The sequence below is a fragment of the Periplaneta americana genome, chromosome 6, assembly GCF_040183065.1.
Source record: "Periplaneta americana isolate PAMFEO1 chromosome 6, P.americana_PAMFEO1_priV1, whole genome shotgun sequence".
NCBI lineage: Eukaryota > Metazoa > Arthropoda > Insecta > Blattodea > Blattidae > Periplaneta > Periplaneta americana.
Window position 1 is genome coordinate 132811693 of NC_091122.1, and position 19968 is coordinate 132831660.

Sequence of the window (19968 nt, forward strand, 5' to 3'; positions counted from 1 at the left end):
TCTGGCTATACCTTTCTATTAACGATTGGAATAGGTAACACCGTTGCTACCCCTTCCATGACTGGAGTAGGTATAGGAGGGAAGAAAAGTAGTTCATCCATTTACGTAAAGTAGGAAATATCGCAATTTTGAGTTTGATAATTTCCATTAGAATTTTTGTTTAATCAAAATACAGTACAGTATTAACACTTAGTGTTTTTACTCACGAATTGAGCTATCCATGTGAACGTATTCATTATGCAGTGTATATTATACTGTCTACAGCACATTAGCGTACAATATAGAGAACGAAGTTAAATTGAAAAATAATCATAATATGGATATTTAAACACATTTTTGAAAATGGTGGCCGTTCATTTCGATATAGGCTTCAGTTCTTTTGTGCATATTATCACACTATAGACTATTGTAGCTAATTCCAATTACCAGTTTCGTCCTTCTTACGAGTAACTCATGTTGAAATAATTCTTTACCTACTCTATAAAAGAGTGCCTTACGTACTGTAAATTCAATCTTCACTTCTGCCCGATCCGAAAAGATAAAATTACTCAGAAATGCTATCTACTGTCCATTCAAGTGGTTTTGTCGCAGGGTCGTAGAAAGGGGGGGAGGGAATCACGTGACAGTTAATTACTTAACGAGGCCCTTTTATTTAAGTTATTTTAAATACTTGTGTAATATTACGTAGACGTCCAATTCCTAACAGAAATTAATGTTTTCAGAAAAGAGCTAAGACAACCCAGCTACTAGACTTTACAGAGGAGCGAACAGAAGCAGGTGGGGGAAACCGGGATGCGACGTATGCAAACGGACGACAGTACCTGTGCTAAAATATGATTCAATATTGAAAGCTCTTTCGTCACTGGAAAACGCGAACATATTTCTGGAACGTACTGTACTCACTCAGTACTGCTTACGCGCCCTCGGCTCTGTATTGTGAACGGTTGGAAGTTTACTAGTAGAAGGGGTGGGAGTGAAGTACATTAAAAAACTCAGGTACAATAAAAATTGAAGTAAAAATAAAATGATGTCCCTGTATATTACGCCAGTATCATCGAACACTAGTCGTGGAAGGGGGTAGCAAACAGCGTTGATCCAGAGGTATAGCCAAATTAATATTAAAAATGTTAGTAAAAATAAAATGATGTCCCTGTATTAGTTAGCAGTAAATAAAAATATATTCATCTGAAAGCTATGTCTGATCCTTTGAAATTTTACTAAAGTATCAATTACAACGCTGTGAATATTGCATCAGCTTATGCCTGCAACTTGTTATACATCCGCAGTATAAATATTAACAAAGTTACGATGTTTCATGCATTCAGGTACAAGTCCCTTGGGTTTAAGTTTTTGTAGCTTTATATCTTGGAACATATATCAAATTATATTACATGTTAGCTGCTTGTGATATAATAAAACATGCTCAACTTGCTCATAAACTTGTGTGAAATATAGAACGTCAATGAATTTTTAACGTATAGTGGAAATGCAATTTAATGCCTTAAAAAAAAAAAACAGGACGGTACTAGCTTTACTGTCCATATGCCCTCATATCTGAGAGGATTGTGAACCTACGTAAGACAGTGGCATTCTTAGGCCCGACTGTATAAACCATTTGAGCTTAAGTCAGAGATGAACTTGATATCAGCCAGTGGCGGTTCGTGTCTAAAATGAGAAGGGGTTCATTACTTTTATGATATTACATAGTTTTCCAAGAATTTAAACAATATCTCATTTCTGAAAAATTAAAAAATTTATTACAGTTCTTTAAAGTAGATAATTGTCTTGACATGAGCCTCCTGATGATGATGATGATGATGATGATGATGATGATGATGATGAATTATCTTTGAAAGAACATAGCGATTTTTCCTTACGTTATCATTATGTCTTTCAATATTCTGTCTCAAAGCTGAGCTAAGCTGTTGCCAAATTTCTGTTCTTCCAAGGACTGATAAATCTAGGCAAGCATTCTTATGAGCAATAGATTCCTCATGCTTCTTAATTTTCTGTGTCAAATAGCTTAAATCTGACACACCAGTGCATGTCCATCTTTAGTCTTAGCAAACAGCAGGCACGGGAAACAAAATAATTTATTTGTGGATTCACAACTGCAAATCCAGCTGTTTCTTTAATATTTTTTTACATTGAAAGCCCTGCAAAATGTTTAATCTCGGCTTGTTTGTGTTTGCTGTAAATCCAGTTGATTTAACGGCCTTCTAAACTTCTTTATTTTACACTTATCTTCCAAGATTAAAACTGAAAAATTTGTATGTAAAAGATATTGAACACTATTTATTGTTGAAAACGAACACTGGTCACACTCACAAATGAATAGGCTATATTAAAAGTAAAACACCAAGAAAAACTAAATGGACATTTAAAGGATTGTAAAAAAAACATTAATAAATGCAACAATCAATAACACACACGTACACGTGCTAAAGGCGTGATCTCAGTTATTAATACAGATTGGAGCCTACTTCCGGTTTGCATCACGAAGTCTTTCGCGTGTCGGCTCTCTCACGATCACGTGAATGTAGATTCGGAAATTTTGTATTCGGGAAAAATGCTATTCGGGAAAATTTCCGAGAATCGGAAGAATGTAGTAATATAGTCTAGTAATTGTTTTGCATTTTAAACGCATTTCTAGGAGTGAATACAATATCAGCAGTGAATAATTTTATTTACTCTTGCATTAAGGTCATTGTTTAAGTTGCTATTAAGGACTAAACAAAGCCCTCTCTACATATAATTAGTGGAAAAAGTATATTTCATGTCGGTATTGCCCAAGGCTTCTAAACTTCCCATAGGTTGCATTAGTATCGAGCTTGTTGGCGAGGGATCGACGGAGAAAGGAGAGCGAATCGCTCACAAGATAGCTAAGAGCGCCAAAGGTCAAGTGCTTCAAAGCAGTATCTCGTGTTCTTTCTTGTTTATGTTGTTTTGAATGCATTATGCCAAGTCAAAGGTGTGCTATTGCAGTATGCAACAATTCTAACGATAAAAATAGAGTTGTCTTTCTCTACCATTCCTAAAGATTTAGGAATTAGAAAAAAAAAAAAGGGTAATTGCGTTCAAAAGACAGGATAAATTCAATCCTGATACAAGTAGAGTATGCTCTAATAATTTTAAACATGACGATTTTGTTCCTGATTTTCAAGCAGCTTTAATGAAAATAAAGCCGAAACGACCGAAAATGTTAAAGTCTACAGGTAAGTTTAAGTAAATCATGCAGTCCTATGTAAGTAGCCTACATTAATACCAGCTTTACATAATAATTAGACTAGGTTCATCTATGTTAATTTTCAAATTATTTTCATGCTTTTGTAATCTTTCCTGGGTCGTACATAACTTACAATTAACAAAATAATCAAGCTACTTATACTCGTACTAACAGTCGCATACCAAAGGGGTGGAGGATTAGCGACTGATGCCAGTAATGCTTTTTCACTATAATTCTCGTTATATTGATTTTATATTCACGATTTATGACATATTTTTGTCCTTATGACATATTCAGTGGATTAATCATAAAAGCCTCCAGTGACAATTCATTGTTGAATTATAATTATTGTAAATGAACGTGTGGCTGACATTTCATTACCGATACATGCTCCTTTTTCCAAACTTTAGAATGAGATATTAAAAAACATTCAATGTTAGAAATTTTATAAACATAAGACTGGAAAACTAGCAGACGAAAACGGACGGCAGACACTGAGAGCAGAAGAATTGTTAAGAAATACAGAAAAATAATGCAGTGACAAGTGTAAGTACACGGTATAAACACTTTCGACGTATTTATATTATGCCATGATACGTACACAATTGGTTTATACCCATTGTAATGGTTTTATTTCAGGCGGTTATGTTTATAATGTACGCTGATATCGCTATCAATCTGAAAATAAAGAACCAATGAGCATGGACTCTTCGCGCGTCATCAGCCAATTAGCCATTTGATTGGCTAATGAAAAATAAGATAACCTATTGAGTGTATAGAAGCCTTGGGTATTGCCTTGGTCTCCTGCAATATGAAGTTCTCAAATAAACATTTGACAGTAACTGTAGAAATTATGACCAATGTAACAACAAAATTACACACTTATTTGTAGCCTTAACATTTATCCCGAATTAGTTACCTTTATTTATTCACAGTCAAGAAGCAATTTCTTCAATTCTTGAAGTTATTTAAATCTTACAATTTCTTTTGGTGCATATCTTTCATCAGAAAGAATTACTGTAGGAACTATTGCTTTATTTCTTTTTGTGTTTGTTGGTATTAAACTATCACAGCTACACTATGACCTTTTTACTTTTATATGCAGAACACATTACTGCAGGGTAAAACGAAATCGAAAATTTAGAACGACAGTTCTGCAATGATAGATAGCTGTGATTGACTGAAATGCAACGGACTCTTGCACGCTATTTGAAGGGTTCAGAACCATAGTGGGCCAAGCGCCATTTATTAAAAACGGAAAAAGCAAGGGTTAAAGTGAAGTGAATACCATAGTTTAATGAAGATTGACATTTCATTTAGATTGAATGTGTATACTTTATATTACTTTCTATATGTTTCCATTGAATTATGGTAATAACTTCATTTTAACCCTTGTTTTCTACGGTTTTAGTAAATGACGCTTGGCCCACTATGGTTCTGAATCCTTCATTTGTGAACGGTACATGGCTAAAATACTATTGTAATAATAATAAAATAATAATAATACATTACGAATAAATTAATTTTTCTCTGGTTATTTCATTCTCAGTATCACAATTAATTTTACTTCGCTATCATGCTTCACAGTATCGGCTTATGAATTAATGTACTCGTTCACTTCTGGTTGCGTGATGAGTAATCGATAGTTCATTTCACATACCGTGCAGAATATTTTGCGATGTATTTGCAGCACAAAGGATTCAGAGATTTTCCGCAAGAATTACAGACTAAATAGGAATAACCATCAGACTAACATCTGCATAGAAGTTGGCGTAACTTGTTCATCCAACTAAGAATACGTCTAGCTTCTGCTTGCTGATAATGTAGACGTATTTAACTGCTATGAAGTCCTTCACAAAGCGCTGGCTTGAACCATCTGTCACTCTATAGAGCATAACGATGATATTTATGTCAGTATTTAAATATGAGATCTACAGAGTGTGTTCCAACTATTTCAGACATAAATTCAAGACCTGAGAAGAATAAAACGTTTATATGCACACAAATATGATTCACTTTGTTTTTAATTTAGTTAGCTTACATATTACAATATCACAATTACGAATTAATCTTCAATAATTTTTTTTCGACGTTACAAAATAGTATTTTAAAAAGCCTTTGTTTTTTGTCATTATTATTATTATTATTACTACTACTACTACTACTAGCAGTAGTAGTAACTGTTCCCATACACCACGTTTTTACCAATTCACTGGGGGCTAAAGCAAAGAGATGCGATGACACGTTCATTTTTAAACTTTTCTCTAGAATATACCATTATTTTTTTACCTTTTATTTCTGTCGACTATACTCATGTTTTTATTGAATATCACTGGCTTCTGTCTGATTGTCAATTTATATTAAATGTATACTTTTCTCTCTTTCTTCTTCTTCTTCTTCTTTTTCTTCTTCTTCTTCTTCTTCTTCTTCTTCTTCTTCTTCTTCTTCTTCTTCTGTGTTATTTATTGGTTTGAATTAAGTTACTTACTGTATTTAGTAAACTGTCCTCTTCTTCTTCTTCTTCTTCTGTGTTATTTATTGGTTTGAATTAAGTTACTTACTGTATTTAGTAAACTGTCCTTGTAAATTTTATGTTATATTATTGGCTAACACCACACCGTGGCCAAAATTTGTATAAGCTCTTTTTTCGCATTATTAACATGACACTCGGGAGGAAATTAAACGCAGAATAAATATGGGAAATGGTTGTTATTATTCGGTTGAGAAGCTTCTGTCAAAAAATCTGAAAGTTAGAATTTATAAAACAGTTATATTACCGGTTGTTCTGTATGGTTATGAAACTTGGACTCTCACTTTGAGAGAGGAACAGAGATTAAGAGTGTTTGAGAATAAGTTACTTAGGAAAATATTTGGGGCTAAGAGGGATGAAGTTACAGGAGGATGGTGAAAGGTACACAACACAGAGCTGCACGTATTGTATACTGCACCTGACATAATTAGGACCATAAAATCCAGACGTTTGAGATGGGCAGGACATGTAGCACGTATGGGCGAATCCAGAAATGCATAGAGAGTGTTAGTTGGGAGGCCGGAGAGCAAAAGACCTTTGGGGAGGCCGAGACGTAGATGGGAAGATAATATTAAAATGGATTTGAGGGAGGTAGGATATTATGGTAGAGACTGGATTAATCTTGCTCAGGATAGGGACCAATGGCGGGCTTATGTGAGGGCGGCAATGAACCTCCGGGTTCCTTAAAAGCCAGTAAGTAAGTAAGTAAGTAAGTAAGTAAGTAAGTAAGTAAGTAAGTAAGTAAGTAAGTAAGTAAGTATGTAAGTAAGTAAGTATTAACATGGTAAAAGAAAAAAAAAATATATTTTTTTTTTATCTACCCCCATCAGAATGCTTGCTTGTACGACGTCCATGAGATGTTATTGCTTTTCTCATTCTAGTGTCTTTCTCTTCAATATGTGGAGTCACCATTGTCAGTAGCTCGTAGTAGATAATTAAATCAATCTTCAGGTTCTAGCTTCACTTCGTTTAGCGAATTAATGTGATTAAACACTGTTCCCTTCAATAACCACTGTTTTGACAATTTCTTTCTAATCTTTTATTTTCGTCCTCTTCTCTTTATAAAAACTGCCACTGCGGCCACGGACAATTTCTGTATGCCAGCTATGTTTACTTTCAGTAAGTTACAGTAAAACCATCTCGTGAAGGAGTGTCTGTTGACTCGATTGGGTTCTATCTTGCATTACAGCTTTAAGACTCTATAAGCAAAATGATCGAAAATCACGACTGTGCCAGCTTTATAGCTGGCATAGGAGAAACCGGAATGCGCTACTCTCAAGTCAGTGTTGTTTGCCAAATTCCTCACGAGGTTGGATGGGCACGGGTTCCACTCACATGCGGAAACTCTTCACGAGAAAAATTATTTTCACATGAGAACTACAGAGTGTTTTAGAACTGATGGTACAAACTGAAATGGTGAACATTACGTGATAGAAGGAACAAAGAAATCTCAGTAAACATGATTGCGCAAATGAACCGTTTGAAAGATAATTGTGAAGGTATGGTTGAGATCCGCCACTGACTTGGTTGTTTGTACACACGGACACTTGTGCGCTTTTGTCCTTTTATACTAGGTGTTGTAATCCGACTTAATAACGAATAACAAAAATAAAACTTAAATATCGATAGAAATAGCCTTTATTACACACAAGGTATTTCCGCTCAATCGTACTGATTTTAACAAAACAGATGTTGCTGCAGTCGTATCTGCTAATGTCAAAAATGATTCCAAAATCTATGCGCAATACTGCCCTCTTCTGAATATTGAGTTCCAAATTCTTTCAAACACTCCAGAGTTCATTTCTGAATAGTTGAAAGCATCGACAACTCTCGGCTCCAATTCTTCAACTGTGTCAACGGGAGACTTGTACGCTACGCTTTCAGACACAAAAACCCACAGGATTTAAATCAAGTGATCTTAAAGGCCAAGGTACAGGCCAGCCTAGACCTAGTCACTGTTGACCATACTTTCGATTAAAATGTCCCACAGTTGCAGCAGAATTTTCAGGTGCACCATGAAGCACATGATCTTGACGTTGCTGAAAACGAACATTCTCAAGCAATTCTTGAAGACCACGCTGCAGGAACTGAAGTTCCGCCGTCCATTGAGTTTCCTTGGAAGAATGTGTAGTCCAGTAAGAGAATCTGCTAGAATTCCTAGCCATACGATCAATGAGAAACGCTGTATGAGTATTATGGTAATTAAAAATACCATCATAAAGTAAACCCTGCTTCTTCAGTGGCCTAAAATGTTATTTTCAAAATGAGGGTTGTTATTGCATCCATTGACTAAAGGTGCAGTAACTGTAGGAAGAAAGTCCAGAGTACTGAGACACTGTATGTGTTGGAGATGGTAGTACCACAGTCTAGTATATACAGTCGCGAAGCTCAATACCTAGTAAATATGCAAACATTAGATAATTTCTCACCACTAGGATCGCTAATATCGCCTCATTACGGGCAATGTAAAATAGTACCGTCACAGTCTATTGTTTCTAGCACACTCAAAACTCAAGCTTCGTGACTGTATCCTGTAGTAGACTGTGGTAGTACAGCGAATGGCATTTTCAACTGCCTTCGAGGTCTAGTTTTGAATCATGAATAGAAAGTCAATTGAACACAAACAAGATGCAGCTGTTCCATAATAGTACTGTCCAAGCGCCAAATATGACGTCATGACAATATAGTTTATGAGCAAATAACCTTATACACGTACACTCTGGGGCAGAATACTTTCCCTAATTATTACTAAGTCATCATTATCATAATTATTAGTAAAGAAAAACAAGTTGAACGACGTCAATCAAGAATGACGAAGATAAACATCCTCAAACTATTTTAGAATTGAAATACGGAAAATGCTGTTGCAGGAAAACCTTCCGAGATCTAAACAAATTTCATGTCCTGCTACCATTGCGTTGTTAACAAGCAGTATCCATGCAATATTTGTCTCGCTAGCTCGTCACAGCGGCTGCGCTGACAATAAATTAAGAATAAACGGATGACATCTCAATAATCGGCTTTTATTATTTCACGGCTTGATTACGAGTCAGCTGTGAATTATTAATGTGGCTCCCTGAATAATTAAAGCTTAATCTGCAGTCCACCAATCAGCCTCCCAGTGATGATGGATTCTACATCGTCCAACTCTCCCAATGGATTTCCGTTATTAAATCTAACGTTTCCTAAATAATCAGCATCAAACATATACATAATGTGTGAATACAGTACAAGTGTGAATGCATTCATAATATTGTATTTTATTGAATAATTTAATAAATGAAACTATTACAATATTTAATTCCTAATAATGTTTGCGATTATTTTCGACAGTTCCCTATGCTAAAATATACACATTATCAGAGTCAATATCGAAAAATATTTTTGCAGTATTCATGCATTTAGGTACTTTATTTTAAGTTATTAGTAGAGGCCTGCGTTTGGTCCAAATAACCCGAAACATTGTAAGTATGTACGGAGTATAATGCGACGTACACTTTAGGTGTGCTGTTCAGGGAACATGTCAAAACAAAACAAAGCTAGACGTTGGAAATGAGTGGTCTATAAAAATTTGGTAGTGAGCACTTCGTGAGGAAAGAAGAGAGCATATTTTATAAGAAAGAAGGAGAAATGTTTACAGTCACTCGTTGTAATGTGTAGAGATTTGTAAAGCAAGTAATCAGTGTAAACAATATTGTTTTTACTGTGATTTATTGTATTATAATTTTCATCATTTATTTATTTATTCATTTATAGATGTGTACATACAAACACTGTGTCCAGTTACAACGTTCATGTGTAAAACAAGTAGGCCTATTCATAGTAATATTGTCCACCGTTGTGGCTGAGGGGTTAGCGAGTCTAACTCCGAACCTAGCGGGCGAGTTGCCTGGGTGAAGTTTTGTCGGGGTTTTTCCCTCACTCCTATGGATGAATATCAGGTAACTTTATCAGGCGATTGGAACCCTACTCATCTTCGCCACTTCCTTCCCTTCCTCATAATCCCGTTTCTGGTTTTTCAGATAACCCTACCGGCGGCCTCCCGAAGCTGCTGACTCTCTTGACCGGCCTCCGTGGAATGTAGTTCAGCGATGGTGGATGGCTTCTGCAATGGCACTCGAGGCGGACCTACTCGGGGGAGGAGTTTCGCCTCGGACCGACAGGGGGGCCTTGGGGGAATTTGGCGAAGCAGGAATTTTTTTTATTTTAGTTGGTTATTTAACGACGCTGTATCAACTACTAGGTTATTTAGCGTCGATAAGATTGGTGATAGCGAGATGATATTTGCGAGATGAGACCGAGGATTCGCCATAGATTACCTTGCATTCACATTACGGTTGGGGAAAACCCCAGAAAAAACCCAACCAAGTAATCACCCAAGCGGGGATCGAACCCGCGCCCGAACGCAACTTCAGACCGGCAGGTAAGCGCCCTAACCGACTGAGCCACGCCGGTAGCTCCGAAGCAGGAATGGTATATGGATTCTGTCGGCTGTAGGGACCAGTCGTTAAGGGAGTCATGTGGTTATTGTGAGAATAATCTTCTGTTGCACATAAGATGGCTTTAAATAAATGTTTTATGCAGTGAGTAGTGTTCTCTTTGTACAGTGCCTCTACTGCCCTATACGAAACGGGGCAGGGAGACGAGTCAGAGCTCTCCGTTCCAAGCTACGTAATATGATCCATGTGCATCTAACTTGTACTCAAAGTAACCAAACGGAAGACTCTATACTTCATGCCACAATGTCTGACAGGAGACGTAAACATTGTCGGCAGAGAAGGAGAGAAGTATAATTGCTATTCAACCAATGTCAGAAGCATCATTCCACTCTTGTCTTGAAGTTGGTCGGGAATGAGACCTCTGCCATTGATTGAATAGTAATTATATTTCTCTCCTTTGCCGGCAATGTTTACTTCTCCTGTCAGACATTATGGAACGAAGTATAGTTATTAGTCAGCGATGTATACAGGCTGTTTCAAAAGTAGGTATAGGTACAAAATGCAGAAGTGACTAGAGAGCAACGACACAAGGCAAGAAGTTCTAATGGGCTATTCCATCTCAAATCGACTGAAATATAGAGAAAATTGACCTTGTGGTTTTTAAATACAATGAAACTTTTTCTGTCCGTTGATAACTGTGATACAATGCTTTGTGCAAAGTTTGAGGCATTAGAACGTCATAGTGTTTAAATTAAAAATATTTAAATTTATTGTATTTTCATAAAATTAGCAACTTTAAACTGTTGTGGCTCCGATCCCTTTCACCCAATGATCAAAATCATGGTTTATTTTGATGCTGAGAAATTATAGTTTATATTGACATGTAAACAGTTTTTCTTACTTTTTATGGAAATGGAAAAAATTAGATTTTTCTTCATTAAGACGCCTTTGCTCACGAAAAAAATATTTTTAAAATATACGGTTAGATTCCGCAGTGAAAGTACAAATAAACACATATTTTTTACTGGTGCACCGTTGATAAGAAAGTATTGAAAATATCAAATAAAGAAAATAAATAGTACTTGCGTGAACTAACCAGCTGACTGTAGGTAGTCGAGACAAGCAAGGCCAGGAGACAAACACGTGATGTGTCGTCTAGCAGTCATGGCTGGGCTAGCTTTATCACAAGTTTTCATAAACACAGGAGTAAAATGACGCCCAATGCTCGCTTATCTTCAGCTCTCGGCCAGTGTGTGGGGTACTGCGCCGTTCAAGTCTACGCGTGTGAAAATAATTTATTTAATACCTTCGAAACTTATTGCCGAGCCACTAAGCAAACAATGCCGAATCTCTCTTAATAATGCAAGGTTTTTTTCTCAATATTTTTTACATTTTTACAAATGGCAAAAAGCTTAAAAGTAAGTAAAATCTGATTATGTCTCTCTGTATACAATAAAAATAAGTATTACTTCTTATCATAACCTACTAAATGTCAGCTTCAAAATGAGCTCCCGTTCAATGTTCTGCAGTAAATGGTTCCAGAGTTCTGAGCGCTGAAGGAGGCTTGTTTTTATAAAATACGCTAAATATGTCGCTCAATAGTACGAAAACCGTTTGACTTTCGATAGTATATTTTTGAAAATGCACTCTCCTCAGCACCTTGTATAAATAGGGAAAAAATTAGAGTATTAAAAAAATGCGAGGTTTTTTACTGATCGATTTGATATGGAATAGCCCTAATACAGTAACAGTAGATCCGGAAATCAACCGTTTCTAGATGGGATGTCATCATTGTGACAACGAACCGAACAAACCTACTAACCTTGTACATTTACAACTTCATTTATTACTTGGCATACTTAATCGTCGTACGTACCTCCATTTTTCCAACATGAGCTACGCGATCTTCTGGATGATGTGCCTCTTTGAGAAAGGTAACTGTTTTGGTACATGCATGATAGAACACTGGCTCACTTTCATTTGAATGTTCGAGAGTTCTTGCTTAACACAAGCCATGGACTCTCAGGTCCCCCGATTTCAACCCTCTGGATTTTTGTTTGGAGATATTTTTAAAACTTGTTTAGTAAGATTACGAATCAAACGCTGTGAAGCAAAATCCTATGACAGGCGTTTTAAAAGGGCTTTGCGTGTTGTTGCCACGAGATTGGGCAAGTTATGTTATCTCGTATATAAAGTTGTTAATGTTTGCGGTTTTCCACTAACTTACACACATTAATTTTTAAATAAAAGTAGTGGGAGTGGATTTGAGGGAGGTGGGACATGATGATAGAGACTGGATTAATCTTGCTCAGGATAGGGACCAATGGCGAGCTTATGTGAGGGCGGTAATGAACCTCCGGGTTCCTTAAAAGCCAGTAAGTAAGTAAGTAAGTGGGAATGAGGATGCCGCCGACCAGTGCGTCTTCTGTGTAGTAGTGTGACATCATACAATCGAAACAAGTGAGCGTAATTACATTGTTGAGAGGTTTTTGCTAGAAATTATGTCTAAATCAGCGTGGCGTGAAAGAATGTGTGCAAGTGGACCGCTGAAAATTGAGCCAAAAGGGAAAAAGAATAGACTGAAGGAAGTAGAAGAATGCAGAACAAGGAAAAAATATTTTTAACAAGATTATTTTATTAAATCTGCGTAGAAGTCACAAACTTCCATGTCCATGTTTATAGCAAAAAGGATAAATATAAACATTTAATTATCTATTGACGTCAATGGACGGCTGAATCATACGGATGTACTGATAACGTTTCTGTCATCTTTCATATTGTATTCAGTGTTTTTAAGGATTTCCGTTGAGGAATTTCGTAATAAGAAGGCTGTTGGATATGTCGTGAATGTAATGTAACGGGATAAATTGAGTCGTTTGCAAATAATATACTTAATACTTATTTAATGCAATAAAATGAAAATACTCATATTCAGTTTCACATCACTCTATAAAATTTTGTGCCCTGAATTTTGAAACAAAGGGATGAAAGCAGAATTGAAGGGTTCAGAGCCATAGTGGGCCAAGCACCATATATTAAAAACATAGAAAACAAGGGTTAAAATTAAGTGAATACCATAATTTCATGAAACACATAGCAAATAATATAAAATATGCACATTAAAACTAAATGATATATCAATCTTCATTAAACTATCGTAAACTTTAACTCTTGCTTTTTCCGCTTTTACTAAATGGCGTTTGGCCCACTATGGCTCTGAACCCTTCAATTTTAGTGTGGAAAGTGAAATTATATTGTATTTTAAGGCATTGACAAAAGCAGGGAGAACAATATACCCAGAAATTAAGTAACAAAGCAGATTTTTAATGAGGAAATTAATCAGAACATCAAAAAAGAAATAAATAAAATGAATCCATATCGTGTTTATAAATGATCACCACCACAAATACCACCGCCATCCATAAATAACAAAAAATAAAAACATAAAATGTAACTTCAATTCAATAGTTTCTCATTTACCAATAAATAAAAAACAAGTAATATCTTATGAATGGTTCGGGTCGTCATGGGGGAAGAAATTTTCTCATGAAATTTCGGCCAGTTTATGGGACCGGTGCCCACCCAGCATCGTAATGACTTTGGGAGCTACGATAGGTAGCGAAATCCGGTTGCGAAAGCCAGCTATAACGGCTGGGGGGATCATCGTGCTAACCACCTGATACCTCCATTCTGGTTGGATGATCGACCACCTCTGCTTCGGCATGAGGGCGTGAGGCCAGTAGCCCTTCACGGGCTGTAGCGCCACGGATTATTATTAATATCTTATGAAAGATATCCAAATGAAATACCGTATTTGCTCGCGTAATTTGCGCACTTTTTAATTAACTTTGGCCACTGAAAAATTGGAGTGCGTAAAATTGCGGATTTTTCAAATAAGAGGTCCTGTTCTGAGTTTATCTCAATTAGTATACAGTATGTATAGGCAAGTATTTACGGTAGGGCTAATTTTCTATACCGGTAACTTGTCTCTACAAAGGACAAGCATTGTTAAAGTAGCGGGACTTTGGGGTTTCTTTCTGAAGCAGGTACTTCAGTTGCTGGTGAATGACCTACGATGGACTGTAGGGAAGGAAAATCCCTACTACACTGAAAAAAATATGTACGTAATCCCTACTACATTGAAAAAAATATGTACGTAAAATGTGTGCGCAAAATACACGGAGCAAAAATAAAGTTCAAAATAATCCCTTAAAAAGTAGGGTGCGCAAAATACGCGGGCGCAAATTACGCGAGCAAGTACGGTATTAAGTACCATCTTCAAAGTTTTTGGTGTAGATCTCCTTAAGGTGCACTGGATTCCATTATTGCCGTTTCGTTTCTTAGTCGTACTGACAACGAACCTCAGTATTCTATCACCATCCAATCGACTCGCCTGTATTGTGTATGCCAACGTTTAATAAGTGTATTGGCACGCCACTGCTCATATGAATGACTATCTGTATGTCTGCTGTATACATGCTTAGTAGAATAGCAGTGAGAGCGGGGATGAAGTACTGACTAAAACAACTTTAAAACGTGACGGCAATATGCAATAGATTGTACGATTTCTATAGTGCTGTCATTCCACTATATCCCCATAAACACTATATCGTAGGCTTATCGTAGGCATTATTATAGAATAGTTTTTAATTATAGTCCTAGGTTTAATTCAACTACTATTTATAGATTTACGTTTATTTTATTTTATTTCATTTAGGTTTATTTTATTTTATTTCATGTAATTGTAATTATTGTATATTATATATCACTGCCACCGGGTGTATATCCAATTGTAGTGTTAATAAATATATACATACATACATACTTACTTACAAATGGCTTTTAAGGAACCCGAAGGTTCATTGCCGCCCTCACATAAGCCCGCCATCGGTCCCTATCCTGTGCAAGATTAATCCAGTCCCTATCATCATATCCCACCGCCCTCAAATACATTTTAATATTATCCTCCCATCTACGTCTCGGCCTCCCCAAAGGTCTTTTTCCCTCCCGTCTCCCAATTAACACTCTATATGCATTCCTGGATTCGCCCATACGTGCTACATACATACATACATACATACATACATACATAACATAAGTACTCCGGCACATATTACGGTCCTGACATCTGACTTGTTACTTGAGCTGAGATTGAATGAAAGAGAATACAGACTGAATTAAGTATTGAAATGTCTTTAAAAGCTTTCACGCCACTGAAACTTGGTTTAATGGAACGGCTGTCATTTCCCATTGAAGAAATTCTCAGTTTCAAACAGACTTGGCCGCAAAACAGTTCCGGATGCAGCGGAAAGAAGTAGCCACCCTAGCCTGCCGGAAATCAAACTCCGGCATTGCTGTTCGTATTCAGCCACTTGAGAGAGGGTTCGAGAAGCCCTCTCACTGACACACCCCCTATGAACCCATTTGAATGCTCTAAAAGCAAATGGAGACTGGACGTGTAACAATACTGTGTAAAAACTGGACCATTCTACATTAACGTTAGGTCACTCAAATTTCCATTATTTTACTAGTACAACCAACAAAACTCAAGACAGTTACTCATTAGATGATGATGATGATGATGATAATAATAATAATAATAATAATAATAATAATAGTAGTAAATATTTACTTACAGATGGCTTTCAGCGAACCAGGAGGTTCATTGCCCCCTCACATAAGCCCGCCATCGGTCCCTATGCTGAGCAAGATTAATCCAGACCCTAAAATCATACCCCACCTCCCTCAAATTCATTTTAATATTATCCTGCCACCTATGTCTCAGTATCCCCAAAGGTCTTTTCCCCTCCGGCCTCCCAACTAACACACTATATGCATTTCTAGATTCGCCCATACATGCTACATGTCCTGCCCATCTCAAACGTCTGGATTTAATGTTCCTAATTATGTGAAGTGAAGAATATATGCGTGAAGTTCTGCGTTGTGTAACTTTCTCCATTCTCCTGTAACTTCATTCCTGTTAGCCCCAAATATTTTCCTAAGCACCTTATTCTCAGACACCTTTAATCTCTGTTCCTCTTTCAAAGTGAGAGTCTAAGTTTCATAACCATATTACAGAACAACCGGTAATATAACTGTTTTATAAATTATAACTTTCAGCTGTTTTGACAGCAGACTGGATGACAGAAGCTTCTCAACCGAATAATACCGAATAATAACAGGCATTTCCCATATTTATTCTGCGTTTAATTTCCTCCCGAGTGTCATTTATATTTGTTACTGTTGCTCCAAGATATTTGAATTTTTCCACCTCTTCGGAGGATAAATTTCCAATTTTTATATTTGCATTTGGTACTATGTTCTGGTCACGAGATATAATCATATACTTTGTTTTTTTTTTTCGGGATTTACTTCCAAACCTATCTCTTTACTTGCTTCAAGTAAAATTCCCGTATTTTCCTTAATAGTTTGTGAACTTTCTCCTAACATATTCAAGTCATCCGCATAAACACGCAGTTAGTTTAATTCCAAATCTCCTCTGTTATTCTGGACTTTTCTAATGGAATATTCTAAAGTAAAGTTAAAAAGTAAAGGCGATAGTGCATCTCTTGCTTTAGACTCCAGTGAATTGGAAAAGCATCAGATAGAAACTGGCCTATGCGAACTTTGCTTATCTTTCACTGAAACACATTTTAATAAATGGAACTTGTTTATTTGGAATACAAAATTCAATAAGAATATTATTTAAAAGTTCTTTCTTAATCTAATACTAATACTAATACTAATACTAATACTAATAATAATAATAATAATAATAATAATAATAATAATAATAATAATAATAATAATAATAGTAAATAATAATGATAATAATAAATAATAATAATGATGATAATAATGATAATGATAATAATATATAACAATATAATAATATAATAAATTTTTATTTATTTATTTATTTATTTATTTATTTATATTTATTTAATGTGCTGTACAACAGCCAGTGGCCAATTACAGTTCAGCATAAATATAACAAAAACGTAAAACAAAAATAATTATTACACATAAATATAATTACAATTAATTACAATAATGAAGATGAATGGATAACTAAGAATACTATGAGACAATGATAATTGAGTATAATGCCTAAAAGAATGCATAAATGATAAATCGTTGCCAAGAGCAAACTAACTCTATACATTGAAGGGATCGAATTCGCAGCCATGCATGTTGGCATTTTTAATGCATCTGGAGACTAGTGAAAGAAATTTCGAATTTCTAATGTAGAAAAGTTTGTGGGCTCTCATATCTTTTGTTGGAATACGTAAGGTAATATTGATTAAGAAAGAGTCACAGGATATATCACCTTTGAGGACTTTACAAAAGAACAGATAATCTAGCTCATGGCGTCTAGCATATAGATTTTGACAATTAAAATATTCACATTTTCTCTCATAACTATACCCGGAATTAATGGGCAGAAATCTGAATGAACATAAGGATATAAATTTTCTTTGTATATTTTCTAATTTAGCCGAGTCCGTAGTTGTAATCGAGTTCCAAACTACAGATGCATATTCGAGTTTCGATCGCACCAATGTATAATAATAATAATAATAATAATAATAATAATAATAATAATAATAATAATAATAATAATCATCATCATCATCATCATCATAATAAAGAAAGTAATTGTAAAAACAATAACAATAATGACAGTAGTTTTGATTCGTGAGGTGCTACTGCTAACATTACAGATTGTTTTTCCTTTGTTAGTCAATTAACCCAGCCAAAGAACCAACATTTTTCTCTTCATTTCAGCAAGACAATTATTTCTGAAAATTACAATGTTATATCCCTTTCAAGCTTCACAGTCTGCGTGAGTCCACTGGATGGTCGTGTGACTGAAAGAAATTCTGTGGCAGAACTGCAATAAGCTGTAATCAAAATGACAATATAGGCAGATATTTTCATTTCCCGCCCTGTATCAGCAGCTAAGGCCGGATCACTGTGGTCATTTCCTAGGATTAATGTACTGGGCTTCGAAACATGAAAACGTAATTAAAACCTCTGTGGTCATGGGGAATGCTTTTAAAGCATACATGCTGAAATCGAGACTTTCCAATGTTGGTCTGTCTGCGGTACAATACTTACTGATTGACATTATGTCTCGATGCAAAATTTCAGGTTTTTTGCGGAACGATTACGGGGTTTACGCATCATCGTCTCTCAAGTACTTACAAATTGAATCATCGTGTCAATAATATAATACCACACCTAGAGGTTCACCTATAGTAATGACTTTTGACACAAATAAATACGTCTTTAAAATACTCCGTACTGGCCGCCATGTAGTGAAATCTGATGCCACAAATTTACTAATGATTTGTTTTGTTCAATGTCGCTGTTAATTTCTGATGGTTTGTAGCCACCACGTTCACCCGACCTTACCAGCCCTGATTTCTTCTTGTGAAACTATCTTAAAGACAGGGTTTTCCGTAAGAAGTACCAAACCATGGAACAGCTGGAGTACAACATAAAAAACACAAGTTGCATTCAGGCATGAATTGTTAGAGATGGAGAAACTGTGTAATTTATAAAGGAAAAAATTAATTGATCTGATATTCTACAAATAAACTAAACTAAAATAATATGAGTCAAGCTCCAGAACACGGTGGATTACCCAAAAGCCTAATTACAATAAACTAAACTAAACTAAACTAATTATCACCATTAAATCGAGAAAAATTCGTTCCGGCACCGGGAATCGAATCCGGGACCTCTCAGCTCTGCGCGCTGAGGGCTCTTTCCAACTGAGCTATGCCGGGACACGATCCACGGTGCCCAGCGCTCAGAGCTGAGAGGTTCTGGGTTCGATTCCCGGTGCCGGAACGAATTTTTCTCGATTTAATAATACACATTGACTACTTCATAGTAGTCGTGTTAATATTCAATGAGGATGGCGAGACCTCATATAATGAATTTTTAATGTAAACTAAACTAAATCAAGCAGCTAAATAAATAAATAAGTAAATAATAAATCAACAAATAAATAAATAATAAATGAGGGAATGAGCGAATAAGTGAAGAAGTCAGTAAGTAAATAAATAAATAAATAAATAAATAAATAAATAAATAAATAAATAAATAAATAAATAAATAAATAAATAAGTAAATAAATAAATAAATAAAAGGATAAATCAATAAATAAAAGAGTTAATAAATAAATATATATGTAAATAAATAAGCACATAAATAAATATTACTCGTTGCACGAATGATTACCGATTTCGAGAGAGGTGTTGGCGCTGCCTCATAAGATACGATCCATCTCCTACGCAATGTTTATGCTTAGTTCGCCTACTGGCCGCCGGCAGTCATTCGTGCAACAAAACAAAACATAAATAAAACACAAAAAAACACAAAACAAAACAAACCAAAAACAAAACAAAAGAAAGCAAATAAATAAATAAATATGTAAATAAGTAAATAAATAAATAATTTAATAATTTAATTATTGAATAAGTAAATAAATAAATAATAGCTTATTTGAGGCTTTATTTCTGGCAAGGAAACACTTGAATACCCATGTCCAAAGGAACATTTTTTTCTTATTTTGTATCCTGGATCACGTACACAAAGTTCTTACACGAACTTCCGTCTCAGTTCGTATACTGTATAGCATATGGAACCGGGTTAGAACGTCTTGGTTACTTCAGACCCAGTGGAGCCATTGTCCCCTTCATTTACATGAACAAGGCGCAGTTGATGAAACAGGCCTGAAATCTTAATCAGTTTAAGAAACT